This window comes from Nycticebus coucang, chromosome 10 (assembly GCF_027406575.1).
Source record: "Nycticebus coucang isolate mNycCou1 chromosome 10, mNycCou1.pri, whole genome shotgun sequence".
NCBI classification, from domain to species: Eukaryota; Metazoa; Chordata; class Mammalia; order Primates; family Lorisidae; genus Nycticebus; species Nycticebus coucang.
In genome coordinates this window covers 37,395,966-37,416,917 of record NC_069789.1, presented here as the reverse complement: position 1 = coordinate 37,416,917, position 20,952 = coordinate 37,395,966, and the positions used below count along the sequence as shown (strand labels likewise).

The 20,952-nt window shown below is 36.4% G+C and overlaps 1 protein-coding gene across 6 annotated transcripts in view; it reads left to right on the top strand.

Moving 5' to 3' along the window:
* Positions 1 to 20,952, top strand: part of DISP1 (dispatched RND transporter family member 1) — a 278,204-nt gene that overhangs the window by 118,815 nt on the left and 138,437 nt on the right. For 3 of the 6 annotated variants that reach the window (XM_053607070.1, XM_053607069.1, XM_053607066.1), the window contains 2 exons: positions 7,615 to 7,699; positions 9,399 to 9,519. The exons of the other annotated variants lie outside the window; for them this stretch is intronic. The gene's annotated coding sequence lies outside the window, so the exon portion shown is untranslated. The remainder of the gene's footprint in view (positions 1 to 7,614; positions 7,700 to 9,398; positions 9,520 to 20,952) is intronic. 6 annotated transcript variants of the gene reach the window in all.

Here is a 20,952-nt window from a genome sequence, read left to right as displayed (position 1 = left end):
CTATATCCTTTTTATATTCTTCATATCGTTCATCTCTTATTTGATTCTGTTTTTGAATTTCCTTTTGGTTATTTTCCACTTTATTAGCAGTTTCCTTCATTGTTTGCATCATTTCTTTCATTGTTTTCAACATGTGTATTCTAAATTCCCTTTCTGTCATTCCTAACATTTCTTCATAGGTGGAATCATCTGCAGTAGCTACCTCATGGTCCCTTGGTGGGGTTGTTCTGGACTGGTTCTTCATGTTGCCTGGAGTTTTCTGCTGATTCTTCCTCATGAGTGATTTCTTTTATCTGTTTCCTTGCCCTAATTTTCCTTTCACTTCCTCTTGCACTTTAAGTTCTTGTGCTTGTGGACGGTTTTGCACTGTTTTAGTCCTCCTCTTGGGGTCCAGAAGTTTCTCGCTGACTCCCTGTATCCGCGCAGGGGTGATAATAGGCATATCCCACCAACCAGAGATGCCTGGAGTTCTATCTCCCCAGACTCACAGTGCCCAGATGCAAGAATGCTGTTACTCGGGTGCCATCTTGCTCCGCCTCTGGCAATGGAGTGCAATCTGAATTATTTTCATCAAACTGTTTAACATAGCCTTCATGACATTTTCTTAGTTATTATATGAAGATATTTGTATTCTGCATTTAGTAAGTTTCGCCCGTACCCATTCTAAGATGCACTGTAGATGTGGTCCCACCAATTACCCTCCCTCCACCCCAACATCCCCTGTCTCCTCCCCTCCCTTGGCCCTTTCCCCATATTCTTGTGCTATCGTTGGGTTATAGACTTCATATGAAAAGTATACATTAGCTTCATAGTAGGGCTGAGTACATTGGATACTTTTTGTTCTATTTCTGAGATACTTTGCTAAGAAGAATATGTTCCAGCTCCATCCATGTAGACAAGAAAGAGGTAAAGTCTCCATCTTTCTTTAAGGCTGCATAATATTCCATGGTATACATGTACCACAATTTGCTAGTCCATTTGTGGTTCGATGGGCACTTGGGCTTCTTCTATGACTTAGCAATTATGAATTCGGCTGCAATAAACATTTTGGTACAGATGTCTCTGTTATATTGTGATTTTTGGTCTTCTGGGTATAAACCTAGTAAAAGAATTACAGGATCGAATTGCAGGTCTATTTTTAGATCTCTACGTATTCTCCAAACATCCTTCCAGAGGAACGTATTAGTTGGCATTCCCACCAGCAGTGTAGAAGTGTGCCCTTTTCTCCACATCCACGTTTTGGGATTTTTCTAAAAAGAAAAATCTCTGGTTTTGGGATTTTTCTAAAAAGAATATATTCAAGCTCCATCCATGTAAACATGAAAGAGGTAAAGTCTCCATCTTTGCCATTTAAAGAAAAGGTGAATTAGAAGTTTATAAAGTCTTCTTTTCTTAGACTGAATTTTTGAAAGCAAAGTCTATATACAGACATCCAAGGAACTGCAGCAAACTGGTTAACATACCGAGGTAGTCAACATAAGGAACTAGGCCTGCTGTACTCACTTGTACATGTCTGGTCTGCGAAAATTATGGCAACTTGAGGTGATCAATGTAGGGAGGGGGTCAACTATGGAGGTTCTACTGTATTCTTCTCTTTTAAGTGTGGACATTTAAGGCTAAAATCCTACAATTGCTGCTTAAGAAATATTTTGTGGGGCAAAACGTTGTTATATCATAGATTCCCTGTTCTCTATTTTGGTTTATCTGCATAACTAGAAATTGTTCCAACATAAGCCTGGCATTACTGATTTTTATAGACACACCAACAGTATTAATTATGAGAGGCATTGGCATTTCCTGAAATGTTTTTGTGCTTTTAGCTGAAGTTAGTTTTTCTTTTTTTGTTGAATATTCATTTAGGGGCCTCCTGTCAGGCTTTATTATGAAGAGTCATCTTCAGTGAGTATACCCACTCCAGAAATGTAATCCAGATGACAACTGGTGAAAGTTACTAAGCAAAAAGAAACGTAGGCCACCACAGGTCACTGAAGTTCAGTGTTGACTTCTGTAGGTTGATATCTGGCTCTCCCTGCTTAACCCATTTCCGCTTAAAAAAGAGATGGGTATGGGGTGGGGTAAGGAGAGGAGACAGCCAGGCAGGTTTCTTTCTGCAGTTGTTCTTTGGACACAGCACATACCTTCACTTATTTTAGCTTTTCAACGTTTTTTGTGGCTTCTTTTATTTTCACTCCTTTCTTCTGCAGGAGATTGGGCCTCAGAGATATGATAATATTCTTGGGATAGTTTTATATTTCCCTCTTTGCATATTTTAAGGTGAAGATTAGGCAAATTAAAATCTAAGTATATTTTAATATCACTCGTGACCTAAAGGTAGTTGGATTGACACCCCTTTCCTGTAAATTTGCAGTTCAGCAAGCTTCTGTGCCAACTGAAGTGAAAATTAATGTTCTTTTTAGTCTTTAAGAATGCAGTAGAACATTTGTAAAGAATGATACATGAGTCTTTTAAAAGACACATAGTAAAATTTAACTAAATCCACTCTAAGAGGAGGACCAGTTTGTATTAGAAAGTAGTATGAGGTGCAGAACCATAGAATTATACCATCTCGGCAATGGAAATAATGTAGGGTGGTCATGTTTCTTTTTCACAATTGTACCCATCCTATAAAACACATGCTTGGCACATGGTAGGTATTCAGTGAAAATAGGTTAAATGAATCAATGAATCTTATAAGCTTGTGGTTTACTTCTCACTTTTATAGATGAAAAAAATCTAGAAATTGGAGAAGCCATAAGCAGAGACAAACTTGTTGGTCATTCAAAACTTACTACATTTTGCAAATAAATAATTTTTATTATTTTTAAGATATGTAATAATTGGAAATCTGTCAGACATTCAGATTTTAAACATACTGCTTCAAGGAATTGATTATTACGGTTGTGGTTATCATATTTGTCTCTAAACAGGTAATTATTACATTCTTGTGGAGGTACTGAAATAGTTTGCTTTCTTGCGTTAAAATACTTTTTTTCTTTTTTCATATAGTTAATTTGTTAGCAAGCCCTTTGTGCAAGTTATACAAAGGTTCTTTTGGTAAACTCCCCTTTCTGGGCTCTCATAAAGTCTGCTTATTAAACAATGTAGTGTCATTGACTTAGTGTAAAGGGACTTTAGACATTGACTGGCCAAGCAGTTCATTATTTAGTGGAGGAAATGGACCTCCAGTTAAGTAACTTGTCAATGTCATGTCAATAGTTAGTGGCAAAGCTAGAAATGGAGGCTAGGTTTTATGGTTCCTTGTCAGGTGTATCTTTGTTGTAAATAATTGACTTCTAACCACCATATAATGTAAGAAGTTAGGATACTGGTACAAGTTTTTGTAGGCATTGATAAATATAAAATTGAAAATAAGCTTTTCTCTCTTCTCTAGTGCTCAGGCCAATGTGCCTGTTCAGAAATTAGTGAGAGGGATATCTAAAGGGAAAGGGAGATCAGATAGTTGTCAGGCTTGAAGCAAACTCTTGGAAAGAGTGTGAACCTCTATGAATAGGAGGGAGAATGATTTTGAGGAGACTGTGTTTTTATATGTTTACTATGTAACCCAGGTTAGCCAGGTAGAATGGCACATGCCAGTCGTCCCAGCTACTCAGGAGGATCGCTTGAGCCCAGAGTTTGAGGTTGCTGTGAGCTAGGCTGAGGCCATGGCACATGAGCCCAAGTGACAGAGCTGAGACTATGTCTCAAAATACACACACACACACACACACACACACACACACACACGTAGGGTGCATTTTACAAGGGTAGATGGCTATGTTAACCAGTTTGATGAAAATATTTCAAATTGTATGTAAAACCAGTACATTGTACTCCGTGATTGCATTAATGTACCCATCTATGATTTAATTAAAATAAAAAAGAATTAAAAACAAAACAAAAAATCCTGGGCTCAATCTTCCTGCTTCAGTTCCTGAGTAGCAGCTTAGACTACAGGTGTATGCCACTACAGCTAGCTAATTTTTTTTTTTTTTTTTTTTTTTTTAGAGATGGGGGTCCTGTTATGTTGCCCAGGCTGGTCTTGAACTCCTGGCTTCAAGCAGTCCTCCTACCTTAGCCTCCCAAAGTGCTGAGATTATACACACGAGCTACTGTACCTACCCTTATGTAGTTTTTTTTAAAATCTTTTTTCCTTTTCTTTCCTTTCCCTTCCTCCTTCCGCCTTCCCTTTCCTTCTTTCTATATAGCTCATCCCTATAATCTCAGAACTTTGGGAGGCTAAAGGAGGACTGCTCGAAGCCAGGAGTTCAAGACCAGCCTAGGCAACATAGCAAGACCCCATCTCTAAAAAAAAAAAAAAAAAATTAGCCAGACATAGTGGCATGCACCTGTAGTCTCAGCTAGTCAGGAAGATTGTTTGAGTCCAGGATTTTTTTTTTTTTTTTTTTTGAGGCACAGTCTTGCTTTGTCACCTGGGCTCATATTTCATATACCTGTGGTCTCAGCTACTCAGAAGGCTAAGGCAGAAAGATTGTTTGAGCCACGATTTTTTTTTTTTTTTTGAGATGCAGTCTTGCTCTGTCACCAGGGCTCATGTGCCATGGCCTCAGCCTAGCTCACAGCAACCTCAAACTCCTGGGCTCAAACGATCCTCCTGACTCAGCCTCCTGAGTTGGTAAGACAACAGGCACCTGCCACCACACAGACTAACTCAGTTAATTTTTCTATTTTTTGTAGAGACAAGATCTTGCTTTTGCTCAGGCCGGCCTGGAAGTCCTGAGCTTACTTCCCCCCTACCTTACCTCCCAAAGTGCTAGGATTATAGGTGTGAGCCTGCCCCCAGCCCTGATTTTTTTTTTTTAAATGAATTTATAACAGTGATGTTAGTTAATAGAATTTCTCATAGAAGAAAACTACAGATGATGATTTGGCTGCTGATTGATTCTATTCCAGTAGTTTCTAATACGCTGAAATTCTTCAATAATGACATATACAGGAAGGAGCATACTGAAGCTAATTTTTAAATGTGCTTTCCCTAAGATCAAAGTTTTCAATTGCCCATATTCTTGATTCACATAATAAAATTAAGAATTTTTATCTTATTTCAGAAATAATTTTTCAAAGATTCAAATGTCATTTTTTGTAAACATGTTGCATTAGCAGTAAGCTAATTAAAGTTGATATATGAGGGGTGTCCAGAAAATATCTAGGCATGTAATATGAAAAATAGAAACACATATGGTTGGATACTTCCTGGATCACTCTCTTCACCAAGGAAGATTCATTGTTTCCATTAAAAAACAAAGTTAATAAATTCTCATAATGCTTTTGACCTAAGACTTGAAACTTCCTTTTGCTAAGAAGTGAATTGCTCAGTGTAATTACAGTTTATATTTAAAAGGGAAAAAAATAAACTCTGGGCATTGATGAATTTTCATAAGTTCTAAGGTTCCTGAGCCTTCAATAAGTTCAAATAAGTGTAAATGCTGTTGTAATTTTCCAACATTGGGGACGCCTCTAGGCCTAAGAGGTTATTTGTTTATTTTAAATCACAGGTACTAATAAAAGAAAAATATTTTTGGATGTAATATTTACCAGGAACCAGTTAGTCATAGGTTTCTCTTAGCACTAACAAAGCTGTTCTTCATATAAAATTTTATAACTGTGAGAAAAAATACTTGGAACAAATGGTGTATATTTGGAATGGAGAAAACAAAATCCTAACCTTTTTCTTGGTTAAGGTGTGTATGTGTTATAATTAGCTGCTGCTGTTATAAGCTTTTGTCTTTTTATGACAATACCACCAAAGTAATATCTTTAGTTGTAACCAAGAACATGATTCAAGCACTACATTTTAACAAGGGAATTCTTTCATTCTGAGGACCTAACAAAGCTCGCAGAAAACACGAGTGTCCAATCTCACAGCTGGTGATAACTTTAAGGATTAGTTAATTCAGGCTACAAAAGAGCAAAATAAATTGTAGATGATGAAACAATCGTAGAGAAAAATAAAGAAATTTTATTTTCTTAATCTTTACCTTTCTAAATGAGACTGCTGTAGTTAACCCTTCATGAGTATTTTTGACCATCTCTTACACCTACTATTATTATAACTTATAAGTGAAAATTATATAATCATTAGATCAAAGGAAGTCATTAGTTTACTAATTTTGTGGAGGAGGTAAATACAGAGTAGAAAATGAGAGAGAATTCAGGTCTTATAGTGGGCTAGGGCAAGTGGGTCATTTAGCTTGGACCTTACACAGATAACCTTAAATTTAGATTTTTTTTATATTATCCCCAATTCATTTTTTTATACATAGCTGTATATTTTCTGTATGTGTGATACACATTAAACTATAAAATATACTACAAATTAAACTCTATTTTGGCTTTCTTTTCTCTTTCATATATAAGGGATCAGGACCTCTCTGAGATCTTTGAGAGGGGGAAAGAGTATTATAGGTAGAAAATAGCATCAGAAAGCATTTTTTTAGCCTGTTATGAATTAACATTAAAAGAGTTCTTGACTACTTTTATTTTATGTTAAGATACATATGTACATGATTCTTAAGTTTTCCTGAAAGAGAAAAGTATATGATGATAGCCAGGAAAATTCTGAGAAGGAGAGTTTTAAAGGCAAATTTCATCTATCAGATGTCAAAATGATAGTATCTAACTCTTGGGCAGTGCCTGTGGCTCAGTGGGTAGGGTGCCAGTCCCATATACCAAGGGTGGCAGGTTTGAACCCAGTCCCGGCCACCTAAAACAACAGTGGCAACTGAAACAAAAAATAGCTGGTTGTTGTGGCAGGCACCTGTAGTCCCAGATACTCAGGAAGCTGAGGCAAGAGAATCTCTTAAGCCCAAGAGTTGGAGGTTGCTGTGAGCTGTGACGCTATGGCATTCTACTGAGGGCGACAGAGTGAGACTCTGTGTCAAAAAACAAAACAAAACAAACAAACAACAAAAAAAAAACACAGTATCTACTGTATCTACTATCTTATGGTTGTCATTAGGATTAAAAGGTATTTTTTTTTTAAGAATCCTAGAATAATGTCTGACACAGAATATTGTTTAATCAATTTTTAAATGGCTATTCTTATTCCCCTAATTTGGATGCTCATTTAACTTCATAATCTTTAATAGTGTATGGAGAAGTATGGCTGCAGTCAGTCAGTTGTAGACATAGAAGAGGACAATAAAATCCAGCTTCTGGAGTATATATTGTGATATCCTTTTAATCTTCAATGAAGATAAGTAGAGGGCTGGGCTTGGTGGCTCACCATCCATCACAGCCTGGCACTTGAGAGGCTGAGGTGGGAGGATCACTGAAGACCAGGAGTTTGAGACTGTCCTGGGCAACATAATGAGACTCCATCTTTATCAAAAAAAAAAAAAAAGAAAACAAGAAAGAGCTGTGTATGGTGGTGTGCCCCTACAGTTCTAGCTACTGGGAAGGCTGAAGGCAGGAGGACATTGTGAGCCCAGGAGTTTGAGGAGGCAATGAATATGATCAGGCCATGGTACTCCAGCCTGAGTGACAACGAGACCCTGTCTCTTACATACATAAATAAATAAATAAATAAATAAATACAAAGTTACAGAATCAATACTTTGGTGAGCAGATTTGTGGTTTTTTTTTTTTTTTTTGCAGTTTTTGGCCAAGGCTGGGTTTGAACTCGCCACCTCTGGCATATGGGGCCGGTGCACTATTCCTTTGAGCCACAGGCACCACCCAGGTGAGCAGATTTTTATCTTTTTTTTTTAGATTTGCATCTTTTATTCACATACTCTTTTTTTCAGCAATCTCATTTTTTAGTGAAATATAGGAGAGTACATATTTACTTGTACTTATGTACAAGGAGACATACCTGAAAAGGTTCACTGAAACACTGTAATTGCACAGTACCAAAACTACCTACATGTTCATCAAAAAAGATTAGGCAAATTTTGTTTTTTTTACTGAAGAGATTGAATAAATTTTGATATCTTTATATGTGGAATAAAATCTGTCAGTTAAAAAGAGCAAAGTTGAGCTGTGTATGAACATAAGTCTCAAAAATGGCATTGGACAAAAATATTGCAGTATGATAGATATGATTTGATAGTGAAGGAGCTAAGGAAATTTCATCCCAAAACATGATTCTTCTGTATAAATAATATTTTGAATTAAAAGGCCATTCATGATCAGAAAGCACTGGCCTCTCCTCTATAAAAGAATGAGAAGGGGCTGCTGACTTCTTAGTGCATACCAGTAGACCTGACTCTGAAGGTCATTTGAAGCATGGAGACCTGTCTCTCAGGTTAATCTATAGTTCAGGCTTGGTGCCTATAGCTCAGCAGCCTAGGGCGCCAGCTGCATACACCGGAGCTGGAGGGTTTGAATCCAGCCTGGGCTTGCCAAACAACAATGACAACTACAAACAAACAAAATATATATATAGCCGGGCGTTGTGGTGGGCGCCTATAGTCCCAGCTACTTGGGAGGTTGAGGCAAGAGAATCGCTTAACCCCAAGAGTTTGAGGTTGCTGTGAGCTGTGATGCTACAGCACTCTACCCAGGGTGACATAGTGAGACTTTGTCTCTAAAACAAAGCAAAACAAACAAACAAAAAAACTAGAATTCAGTCTGTTTCCATCCATCTACACAAATCCCCCGTAGCAACCACTATCCTGCGCATATACTTTCCACACTCCCCACCACCACCTTCTAAAAGGCATCTTTAAAAGTCTCTGACCATCACTGAGACTTTGGGTAATCATTTTTGTGATTGCCCCCCACATGGTATTTGGAAATAAACCTTTCTCTTGTTAATCTACCATAATTGTGAGTTGATCTTTCAGCGAACCAACCAAAGGGAAAAGGGCCAGTTTCACCGTGATCCCTATAATCATGTTTATGTAAAGTTTGAGAACATGAGAAACAGTACATTCAGTGTTTATGGAAGCACATGTAGTAATGGTGTAAGACACACATGGGAATGAAAACCCCAAATTTGGGCGAGTGGTTACTTCTTTTGAAGGAAGAAAGGGAATAGGATCCTGGAGCATTCCTCAGGGGACTTTATTCTACATGTAATGTTTTATTTAAAAAAAAATGAAAGAAGGCAAAATGTTAATATTTTAAAAATCTGGGAGGTTAGTACATGGATATTCGTGTTAGTCTCTTTATTTCTCTTTATGTTTGAAATCTTGCACATGAATGGAAGTGAATCTGTGAACCTGTTGTAAAAGAAGCAAGGAGAGAGAGAAAGAATGAAGCCTCTGGAGTCAGAGGGGCACGAGAGTTTGTCACTTCTCTGCTTCCTCCTAACTCTGTGGTTTGGGCAAGTTGCTTTATCACTAAGCTTGTTACCTCATCTATAAAACAGGGATAGTATTTTCTTCATCTCAATTTGTTGTGAGGAATAAGGAGCTTATCTAAAATGTCTTTTGTAGGAGAGGCAGAAGTGCCAAGCACTGGAGATAAAGTGCCAAGCACTGAGGAGCACAGATGTCATCCCACCCTTACATAACTTTAGAGACTAGTAGGGGAAGACAACTAATGACTCAAACATACGTGAGTAGTATGTGTGATCGGTATCTTTAAGGACAAGTGCAACAGTGTATTATGAATTACTCTATTAGGGGGATTTGTGCATTTTTTTTTTTTTGGAGATAGAGTCTCATTTTGTTGCCCTCAGTGTGCTGTGGCGTCACAGCTCACAGCAACCTCCAGCTCTTGGGCGTAGGCGATTCTCTTGCCTCAGTCTCCTGAGTAGCTGGGACTATAGGTGCCCGCCACAACGCCTGGCTATTTTTTGTTGTTGTTGCAGTTTGGCTGGGGCCAGGTTTGAACCCACCACCCTCAGTATATGGGGCCAGCGCCCTACTCACTGAGCCACAGGCACTGTCCTTGGAAGTATCTTGAAAGGCTTCCTTGAGAAGTATCCTAGAGCTGAGCTTCGAAGGAAAAGAGCAGGAACTGAGTGAAGAAGGGAGGTAGAGTGGTCTAACCCATGGGAATAAGCCTGAGATGAAGGAAGGAGCACAGCCAATAGAAGGAGCTGAAGAGAGGCTAGTGGAATGGAGAGGTCCAAGGGGAGAAAGGTGGTGCCAGATGAAAGGCTAGAGAAGTAGGTATGAGCCAGATCCTACAGAACTCTGTAGGGCTCACTGAGTAATTTAGGGTATGTGGGAAGAGCAGTTGGAAGCCATTGAGGGTAAGCAAGAGTTCCCTAATAACAGGGTAAACAGAAGAAGTGCTTTAAGGACAGTTTAGAAATAACTTTAAATAATAGAATCTTAGAAAATGATATGGTGAACTGGTTCAGAATAGTCAGAGCTAGTGTTGATGGCTTTAAAAGAAGATAAGAGTTAAGAGGCAGAAGCTACATCTATTGGGAATGCTGATCACTTTTGATCCTTTTGCCAGTAACGGCTCACCCTAATGGGTCTTTAAATATAATGGGATTCTATTGTAGTGTGTGCCCTAAGTTTATACTTTATTATATAAACATAAAGTAAAAGCCTGAAATAGTGAGCCAATAACAAGTAATTTAACAGTATTCTAAATAGATTCTGTTGTGTATAACCACTATGATGATTAATGATATTCCTACCCTTAAGTGTTCTTCATACATTAATGAATTAAACAAATACTTGTTAAAGATTTAGTATGTTCAGGATTCTGTACTCTGCTATATGGCGAGTTATCAGTACATTTCTATTGACAGTTGGATTTTGTTGGTGTGATTTTTACTTGAACAGTCCCTTTCCTTTCCCTCCTCTCCCCTCTTCTGTTGTAGAGCGTTTTCCCCCTGGTTTCTGAGGCATTTCAGATGTCGCCTCCGGGAATAAAGTGGCAATCAGAAGTTGGATGAGAGAAGGATAAAAAATATGAGCTGAGCTTCAAAAACAGTTTAAAAAAAAAAATTCATACTTCATTGGTCAAAATTAGAGGGTGGTAAGGAACCAATTGATTATTCTGAAAAAGGTAAATAAAGGGAAAACCAATTGATTTATCTGAAAAGAGTGAATAAAGGGAAAAAAATCAAGGACTTAAAGTATAGATTAAGAAAATAAAGAAGTATTAATAAAAAGACAAGTATTTTTAATGGCTGCATAAATCTCTGTTGTATGAATGGACCTTAATTTCTTTAGCTATGAATAGTTCCCTTTTGATACTTTGCTTCTATTTTCTCCTCTTCCCCCCGCTTCTTCTGTCTTCTTTTTTCTTTTTTGTTAAGTAAAGAATGCTGCAACAGATATTCTAGAATATACTATTTTAATGAACGTTTAGGTTTAGTTATAGGGTAATCTATGGCAATGGGATTTCTGGATTAAAGGGTATTTTTTTGATTAAATCATAGTTGTGTACATTAATGCAATCATGGGATACAATGTGCTGGTTTTATATACAATTTGAAATATTTTCATCAAACTGGTCAACATAGTCTTTACTGCATTTTCTTAGTTATTGTGTTACGACATTTATACTCTACACTTAGTAAATTTAACATGTACCTTTGTAAAATGCACCGTAGGTTTGTTCCCACCAATTACCCTTCCTCCACCCATCCTTCCCCCTTCCCTCTCCTCTCTCTCTTCCCTACCCCTCTTCTTGGGCTATTAGGTGGGTTATAGCTTTCATTTGAAAGCTATAAATTGGTTTCATAGTAGGGCTGAATACATTGGATAATTTTTCTTCCATTCTTGAGATACTTTGCTGAGAAGCATATGTTCCAGCTTCATCCATGCAAACATGAAAGAGGTAAAATCTCCATCTTTCTTTAAGGGTGCATAATATTCCATGGTGTACATTTACCACAGTTTATTAATCCATTCATGGGTCGATGGGCACTTGGGCTTCTTCCATGACTCAGCAATTATGAATTGGCTGCAATAAACATTCTGGTGCAAAATATTTTTGTTATAAAGTGATTTTTGGTCTTCTGGATATATACCTAGTAGAGGAATTGAAGGATAGAACGGCAGGTCTATTTTAGATGCCTAAGTGATCTCCAAACATCTTTCCAAAAGGAACGTATTAGTTTGCATTCCCACCAGCAATGCAGAAGTGTTCTCTTTTCTCTATATCCATGCCAACATCTCTGGTCTTGGGATTTTGTGATAAGGGCTAATCTTACTGGAGTTAGGTGATATCTCAAAGTGGGTTTGATTTGCGTTTCTCTGATGATTAAGGATGATGAGCATTTTTTCATATGTCTGTAAGCCATGCGCCTGTCTTCTTTACAGAAGTTTCTCTTCAAGTCCCTTGCCCAGCCTGAGATGGGATCACTTGTTCTTTTCTTGCTAATAGGTTTGAGTTCTCTATGGATTGTGGTTATTAAACCTTTGTCGGAGAATGACCTGCAAATTATCTTCTCCCATTCTGAGGGCTGTCTGCTTCCTTTACTTACTATATTTTTGGCTGTGCAGAAGTTTTTTAGTTTAATCAGATCCCAGTAATGTATTTTTGGTGTTGCTTCAATTGCCTGGGGTCTTCCTCATAAAATATTCTCCCAGGCCCATTTCTTCAAGTGTTTTCCTGCACTTTCTTCTAGTATTTTTATAATTTCATGTCTTAAGTTTAAATCTTTAATCCAGTGTAAGTCTATCTTAGTTAATGGTGAAAGATGTGGGTCTAGTTTCAGTCTTCTACAGATCTCCAGTCAGTTCACCCAGCACCATTTGTTAAATAGGGAATCTTTTCCCCACTGAATGTTTTTAATTGGCTTATCGAAGATCAAATGGCAATAAGTGCCTGGGTTCATCTCTTGGTTCTCTGTTTTGTTCCATATATCTACCTCTCTGTTTTTGTGCCAGTACCATGGAGTTTTGATCACTTTATAGTATAGATTTATAGTATAATCTGAGGTCTGATAGCGTGATTCCTCTTGATTTGTTTTTATTTCTGAGTAATGTCTTGGCTATTTGGGTTTTTTTCTGATTCCATAGAAAACGACGTATTATTTTTTCAAGATCTTTAAAGTATGACAGTGGAGCTTTAATAGAGATTGCCTTAAAATTGTATATTGGTTTGGGTAATATGGACATTTTAACAATGTCCATTGATTCTTCCCAGCCATGAGCATGGTATGTTTTTCCATTTGTTAACATTTTCAGCTAGTTCTTTTCTTAGAGTTTCATAGTTCTCTTTATAGAGATCTTTCACGTCCTTTGTTAGGTAAACTCCCAAATACTTTACCTTCTTTGACACTACTGTGAAAGTAATAGAGTCCTTGACTGTTTTTTCAGCTTGACTATTGTTGGTATATATAAAGGCTACCGATTTATGAGTGTTGATTTTTTAACCTGAGATGCTGCTGTAATCCTTGATCACTTCTAAAAGTTTTGTGGTAGAATCACTGGTGTTTTCCAGATATACAATTATATCATCTGTGAAGAGTGAAAGTTTGATCTCCTCTGACCCTATATGGATACCCTTGGTCGCCTTTTCTGGCCTAATTGCGATAGCTAAGACTTCCATTACAATGTTGAAAAGCAGTGGAGACAATGGACAATCTTTCCTGGTTCCTGATCTAAGTGGAAATGATTTCAATGTAATTCCATTCAATGCGATAATTGGTTGTGGGTTTACTGTAGATGGCCTCTATCACTTTAAGAAATGTCTGGGTATTATCAAAAGCTTTTTCTGCATTAATTGAGAGATTTAAAGGGTATTTTTAAAGGTCTTTTTTTTTTTTTTTTATCACTGACTATTAGTATATTGCTCTTTAGAACAGTTCCACTGGTTCACAGTCTCACTCACAGGCAGAGCTGTGCATTTCCCCATATCTTTGCCAGTGTGGGGTATCAACTAGTTTGAATTTGGCCTATTGATAAGTAAAAGTTGTATCTCAGTGGTTTTATTTGAAAGTAATTTAGTTATGGTTAATTTTAATTTTTTATTATGTTTTTTTCTTTTGGTAAATGGTTCACATTTTTTGGCCAGTGCTTTTTATTCATTTCTAACCCAGAGTCCTTTGGTTTAATGCTTAGATTGGCTCCAGGGTGCTCAAAGGCTTCCCTTATGCTCATAGACATTTGACTTCAGAAAGAGACAGTGGGTGAGATAGAAACATCTCCAGGGAGGAGTTCTGCACTGGGATTAGCTTTTAGATGATTGATTCATATAATACTCTCAGCATAAGTGCCTATGTGAAAGATAGGTATTATAAGAATCAATTGTAATCTTTATGGACAAAGCATTTTTCTAAGCCTAAAGTATTGTAGAAATGGAACATATTATATGTTGTATAAGTTTACTTACTTTTGAGAACAAAAACTTCAAAGGTTCTTTTTAAAATTTAAAAAGATCTTGAAGGGAACTTTTGTAATCTTAAAATTTCTTTTCAGGAAATCTGAGGTCTGCCCTTTAGTATGAATAGCATGATTTTATTTATAATTAAGTATAAATAATTGCTTTTGGGGGTATAAATAAAGGGAGCACTTTAATTAATGTGTGTTTATTTGGCAGATTGGTTTTTGTTTGTTTTTCTCTTCTCTTCTTTTGAACAGTTAAAGCATCTTCCCCGTAATAGATTAGGGGCTCTGATAGTTTTACCTTATACAAAAACTAGCTCTTTCACGGAAGGACTTTTAATAACTTTCAGTTTTTAAATTGTGCTTGTTAGTATAACATTTGTTTTAAAAACAGAGTTATTTAATATTTTAAATGACAGTTCATTCTCTGGCAATAAGACACCTGTTTGAGGCCTCAGAGAAATATTTTTACTTCTCTATTTCTTTGCCACATAAAATATGTCAAGGTTCTTTAAACCCCAACGAGCAATCTGATGCCTATTTATCACACTTAAGTATGTTTAGCATTGGCTGTTAAAAAGTGAGGGTACTGTGGTGTGAAGGAGGTGGTAGTGATGAAATGAATGAACTGTGTCCTGTTTTTTTTTTTTATTATTAATAGCAACCTCATATGATGTCATGAGGGTTTGGTAAAGAAAGTTTGAATATATATAAAGAATATCCATATATCATAGAATTTTCAATTTAAGTGAAATTTAATTGTGTATGTGTATCTGTTTCTACTGTAGAATAAGAAGAATATATCTCAAAGTCACTTTTAAGACATAAAATTTATGAACAAAAAAGATGAAAAGCAGGTTAGCACAACTGTAGTTGCATCGAGTATCAGAAGATTGATATCCATAAAATATAAATTGTTAAAAACACAGATAGGAAAAAGACCAAAGTCTTAAGAGATTAAAAAGGCAATTCACAAAAGAAGACACACATAACTAGTGTATATTAAAAGGATTTAATTTCCCTAATAATCAAAGAAATACCAGTTTAAAATAAGATGCTATTGTTAAGATTAACCAAATATTCTTTACTATAACAGTATATTATTGAGGATTTGCTGATACAAACTTTCATCCATTGCTTGTAGAATGCAGATTAGCATAACATTAAAGAAAGCAACTTTATAATATGTATCAAGACTTCACTTCTAGAAGTTACAAAGAAATAATAACAAATATGCAAAAAGGGAGGCATGCATAAAGGTATTACCATTCATACTAATTCATGATTGAGGTACTTTTATAAAGCAACAAAAATCGGAATCTATCTAAATGTTCAATCATGGAGGAATGTTTGAATAAATGATGAGGTATCTGTAAGCAGAGTATCATGCAATGATTACAATTTATGTTTATGAAGTATAAATTAACTTAAGAAAGTCATTGTTACGATTTTAAGTGGGAAAATTGAAGGCTACACAATCTCAGTTATATTTTAAAAAGAGAAACAGACTTGTGCATATAAAAAAGAGTGGACATACACCCAGTATATACCAGGATATGAAGAGGGCATTAGGATCATGGGTGATTGTTACTTCATTGTGCTTTTCTGTGTGATCCAGTGTGTTTTCAGTATGGATATACTATTTTGGAACAGAAAGTAAATGAACATAATTAATTTAAAATCATTTCTACAATGACCCTTCAATTCTGGGGAATACAGTCTGCTTAGGCCTTTATAGCAGATTTCATGGGAAGGCTGTTTGTCACGGGGTAGAACTCAGATTTTTTTAAAGAGGAGGCAACATTTTCCATTTCATTGAAGTACCCAAAAATAAAGATAGCTGTATGGAAAATATGGCTTTTGTGTGTGGACAGAGAAGACTACATGTAACTGGAGGATGTCATCTTAAAATACGATGTCCAGAGGGTTTTAGAAAAATGTTATATATAGGAAAGTTAGTTTTAACTTGTGTGACTGAGAAAACTGACAGGTCTGCTGTATACCACCAAAGCAGAACTTGTTGATATCCTTTAGAATTAGGGATAAAATACTACTTTGGTTGCTGACAGTAATGGATTTTAATAAAGGAACAAGATGTTCACACAGTTGTTTTTATTTTTTATTCCTTCCTTCAGTTCTCTTTGCATTATAAAAAGCTGTGCTTGCAGCTTCATAATGGATTTATTGGCAAAAGCCTATTGGCAGGTTAGGCATAGTTTGAGACTATAAAATTAATAACATTTTTTTTTAGTTGCTACAGTTTCTCGAAGGTTTTTACAGGTCACTTACACCTTTAGTTTTGGCTTAAAGGAAAAATACTGCTTGAATCTTAATTTTGGATTTTGTAATGGATGTAAAAGATGTTCTTATATTAAAAAGAATGGACTGAAACAAATTATTGAGTACCTTCATATAATATATTTATGTGTACATCTGTGTATATCCAACATCTACACATAGCATAAGAAGAGAAGAAAAAACAGTTTTGAATTGCATTAAAACATTTAAAAAGGCAGTTAACAAGAGGAACCAACAAAAGGGAAATTTTGAGGTGGAGCAGGGTATGGACTTTAATAATTAATACTGAAAAAAATAGCAGATATTTTCTTCATTATGGAATTGAAACTTTGACAGATCTTTAACAAAATACTCCATAGACATACAAAGAATTATTGATTTCTATCTGAAATGGACATGGAGACATTTTAGGCTTAAATTTTTTTTTCATGCATATTTATATTGTGAGATAAGCAACAATAAAATAATTATACATTGGAAAGAATAATCATTTTCCAATAATTTTGCCTCATCTTTTTAAGATTCAGTCTCTTAATTTAATTCCTCCTTGAAGGCGTGAGAATTTTTCTTGACTACTGGAGGGCTGTTATAATCATCTGCACTACAAAGGAGTGGCTTCTCCTATTTTCTAATCTGGGAATGTCAAATATTTAGGGGAACTCCAATACAATGGCAAAAGGAGAAGGAAATTAAAGTTTGGTAGATTTTTCTCTTGTCTGTATTAGATTTAAGAAGATCTTTGTCTAGAGAAGGAAGGAGAAATATCACAAATTCGTAGGTTAATTTAAAGGGATTAAATTTTTTTTGGTAACTTTATGAATGGATTGAGAAGAATATTTTCTGTATGTTTCCTTTTTCAAGTTTTAAAACTTCCTGTATGTTTTTCTTTCTCATTTCTCTGACTTTTGTTTCCTGTGAAACTGGAAGGAACAAAGAAAAGTATTTTATTATGGCATTATATAAATTTACTGCCTTCTTATGACAGGCTAAACCTACTTGGAAATAAATAGTAATCACGACAATTAAGAACATAGGAAACCAGTAGAGTGCATCTGTATAAATGCATAGAAATTAATATACAGTGAAAAAAATTAAAAAATATTATGAGAGAAACTAAAAGAGAATTTTTTCAAAAGAAAATTTTCAGAGAGATTGTTAAGATCTGTCACATGTAAAGATTTTAGTGAATTACTGAGGTCTCATCAGTAAGTTCATGCAGTCATCATACTCCCCTATGCACCAACTTCAAAGCCTAGTCCACCCTTCAAAGCAATTTTGGAACTCTTTTTCTGGAATGACCATCAGAGCTATTACCCTTGATGTCCTGAATGTCATCAAAATGCCTTTCTTTCAATATTTCCTTCATCTTGAGGTAAGGAAAAAGTCATAGAGTGCCAGATCAGGTAAGTAGGGATGGTATTCCCATACAGTTATTTGTTTACTGGTTTAAATCTCCCCACAATTCATGTGAGCTGGTGCATTGTTGTGGTACAACAGCCATGAGTTGGTAAAAAGTTCAGGTCATTTTCATCTAACTTTTTTATGCAGCCTTTTCATCACTTCCAAATAGTAAACTTGGTTAACTGTACAATTGATACAAATTCATAATGAAAAATCCCTCTCAGATCAAAAAAAGCACATCATTTTGGCTCTTGATTTAGACTGACAGAATTTTTTGGTTATGGAGAATTGACTGATTTCTATTGTGTCCTTTGACACGTGGTTTCAGGGTCTTAGTGTTACACACCCATGTTTCATCACCAGTGATAACACAGCCCATCTTGTCTCTCCAACCGGTCATGGCAATCTTTGACTCTCCATTGCTTTTGATCATCCCTTGGGACCATTTGTGCACAAACCTTTCTCATGCCAAGATTTTTGGTTAGATTTTCTTATTTTTCTATCAAAGTATACCTGGTCTACTAGGCTACTCACAGTGAGCAATAATTTTGACTCACAATTTGATGAATTATTATAATGTATTCATCAGTTCTGCTCATTACTGGCTGCCCTGGCCTTTCTTCATGAGTGACACTTTCTCTCCTTTTAGAAAAACACTTAATCCATTTGTATACTGCCATTTTGTTCGTGGTATTATTCCCAGAAACTTAGACTAACATGTCTCTGATTTCACTTTCACTCTTGCCGAGTTTAACAAGAAATTTAATGTTTGTTTATTGTTTTAATTCAAGCTCTGATGTTCTCACAACAGGACACAAAAACATGAAACAATAATGAATGACCCTTAGCAAGACACTGCCATGTGTCAACATGAACACCTCTGTGAGACAGTGATATTCCAAGGTTATGAAACCTTACTGGGTTGTTTGTACAGTGCTGCCAAGGAACAGGGGCAGTTTTAAGAACTTAATTGTCAAACTTTGTATATAAGATTATGGTTTAGATTTAGAATACATATAATTTCTATATGGTGAAAAAACTTTGAACACTTTGTAATGTATCTGTCTGCCAGTTTTTACTCTGTAAAGTTACTGTTTTTCCCCTTTGCAATTAGTGACTCTCTTGTAGGGAAGTACTCTGAGACTATGCAAATATCCTGTTTCTCATCAAACTTCTTGTTCACTGATTTTAGAATCTATTGATGGTTCTTGCCTATGACAATAACTATGGTATTTGCCTAATGATTATTTTTTTTTTATTTGTACCATTCCATCTACATTCAGTAATCAGAAAGCTTCTGGATCCTTGAGTATGGTCTTTGGACTGAATCCAAATTTTACAGAAGAAATTCTTTGAATAAAATGATTTGTTCTATGAAGTTTGGTTGTGGGGGCTGCTCTTAGGGATCTGGAGGGCCACATGTTGCCCTGAGGCTACAGGTTCCCCAGCCCTAGGTGGTCTCCAGAAGGATCAGTCTACTTCTCTGCAAAGGTTTGGCAGAGGAATAATTAGGGGGTTTTTTGAGGAGGGGGGAACTATCCCCTCTATCTTACTCTTCCTGATTATGTCATAGCTGTAACTCTCAAATTAAGCTTCTGTGGCACATTGGTATCCCACAAGGGGACTAGGTTGTGTCTCAGTAAAGGTGGTCTTTTCCAAGTCAACTAAAAAATGATAAGCTAAATAGATAGAATTTGCTTAGTTTTGATATTTTTCTTATATAAGTTGTACTTATTGTTACTTTCTGTTGATGAACATTGATAATGAGGCAATTGATAATTAAATTATATTATTGTTAGTGGAAGACCTGGAAATGATCATGTAAGATCATAAACTTTCTTACTGTGATACACAGGGCCTTGGTTGAGTTTTTTGAGGTGTATGTGTAAATACGCATACATATACACAGTAATTTTCTCTTAATAACATCATTCCTAATTTGTGTGACAGACAAATATAGCCTGTTTCATGTTATTGCACAAAGTACTGTTGCAGGAAGACAAGGCCCAATGGAGAGAACAAACAACCAAACACCATGTTTAAAAGAGGAAGGGCTTTATATCAGCCGGCCGAGCGAGGCACAGAAGAATTCAGAATGGCCCCACTCAGTCTTCTCCTTTTTTAACCCCAGGCAAAAAGTTCCAGCCCATGGGTACCTTTCTCAGTGGTTAGTTTGAATCAACCTGGAGAAACTGATTCAAGCTTCAGGTTTTACAGAACCGTGGGCTTTTACAGAAGCTGAAGCAAGCAAGTTTCCAGGTCCCAGGAAGTTAAGTTTCTACAAATTCCTAAGAGCTGGGTCACTGTGGGGAGGACCTTGCAGGTCTTTTCTCTTAGACCTTATTTTTTCAGGGTATCCTTCTCTCAGTACCATCATGATATTTAATAAAGAGCACCATGATTTTCTGGTGCTTTGCCACATGAATAAGTTTGAAAATTCCTGAGTTGGGCAACTTGGAAAAAGATGATGCATATAATGGAGTTCCTTCATTTCAGCCATGGGAGACAAGAGGGTTAAGGAAAAGACCTTTCAGTAACACTTCTACAAGTCAAACAGTGGAACTGATACTCAAATTTGTTTTATAGTTCTTGGTGTTTTTCAGTTGGCTGTGGGCAAAGACAGCTAAGCTGTGGAAAATCTGAATAGTGAGTTCTAGAGAACTCCAGAGACAGAAAGGGAGCAGCATTGTGAAGTTTATTAGGCAAGAATCCTGATGATAGGAGCAGCTACTACACCTGTTAGTTTCAGATTCGGCATTCATATGTTGAAGAAATGCTTACTGAGCACCTACTACATGCTGTAAAATCAAATTGAAAAAGTCAGTAAAGCCCCCAAACTTATTTCCTGTATGAAGATAAAGTTTAGATCTCTTTAGTAAATAATATCTGCATTTCCTCCTTAAGAAAGATTAACTTGGTGGTGCCTGTGGCTCAGCGGGTAGGGCGCCGGCCCCATATGCCTAGGGTGGTGGGTTCAAACCCAGCCCCGGCCAAACTGCAACAAAAAAAATAGCCGGGCGTTGTGGCAGGCGCCTGTGGTCCCAGC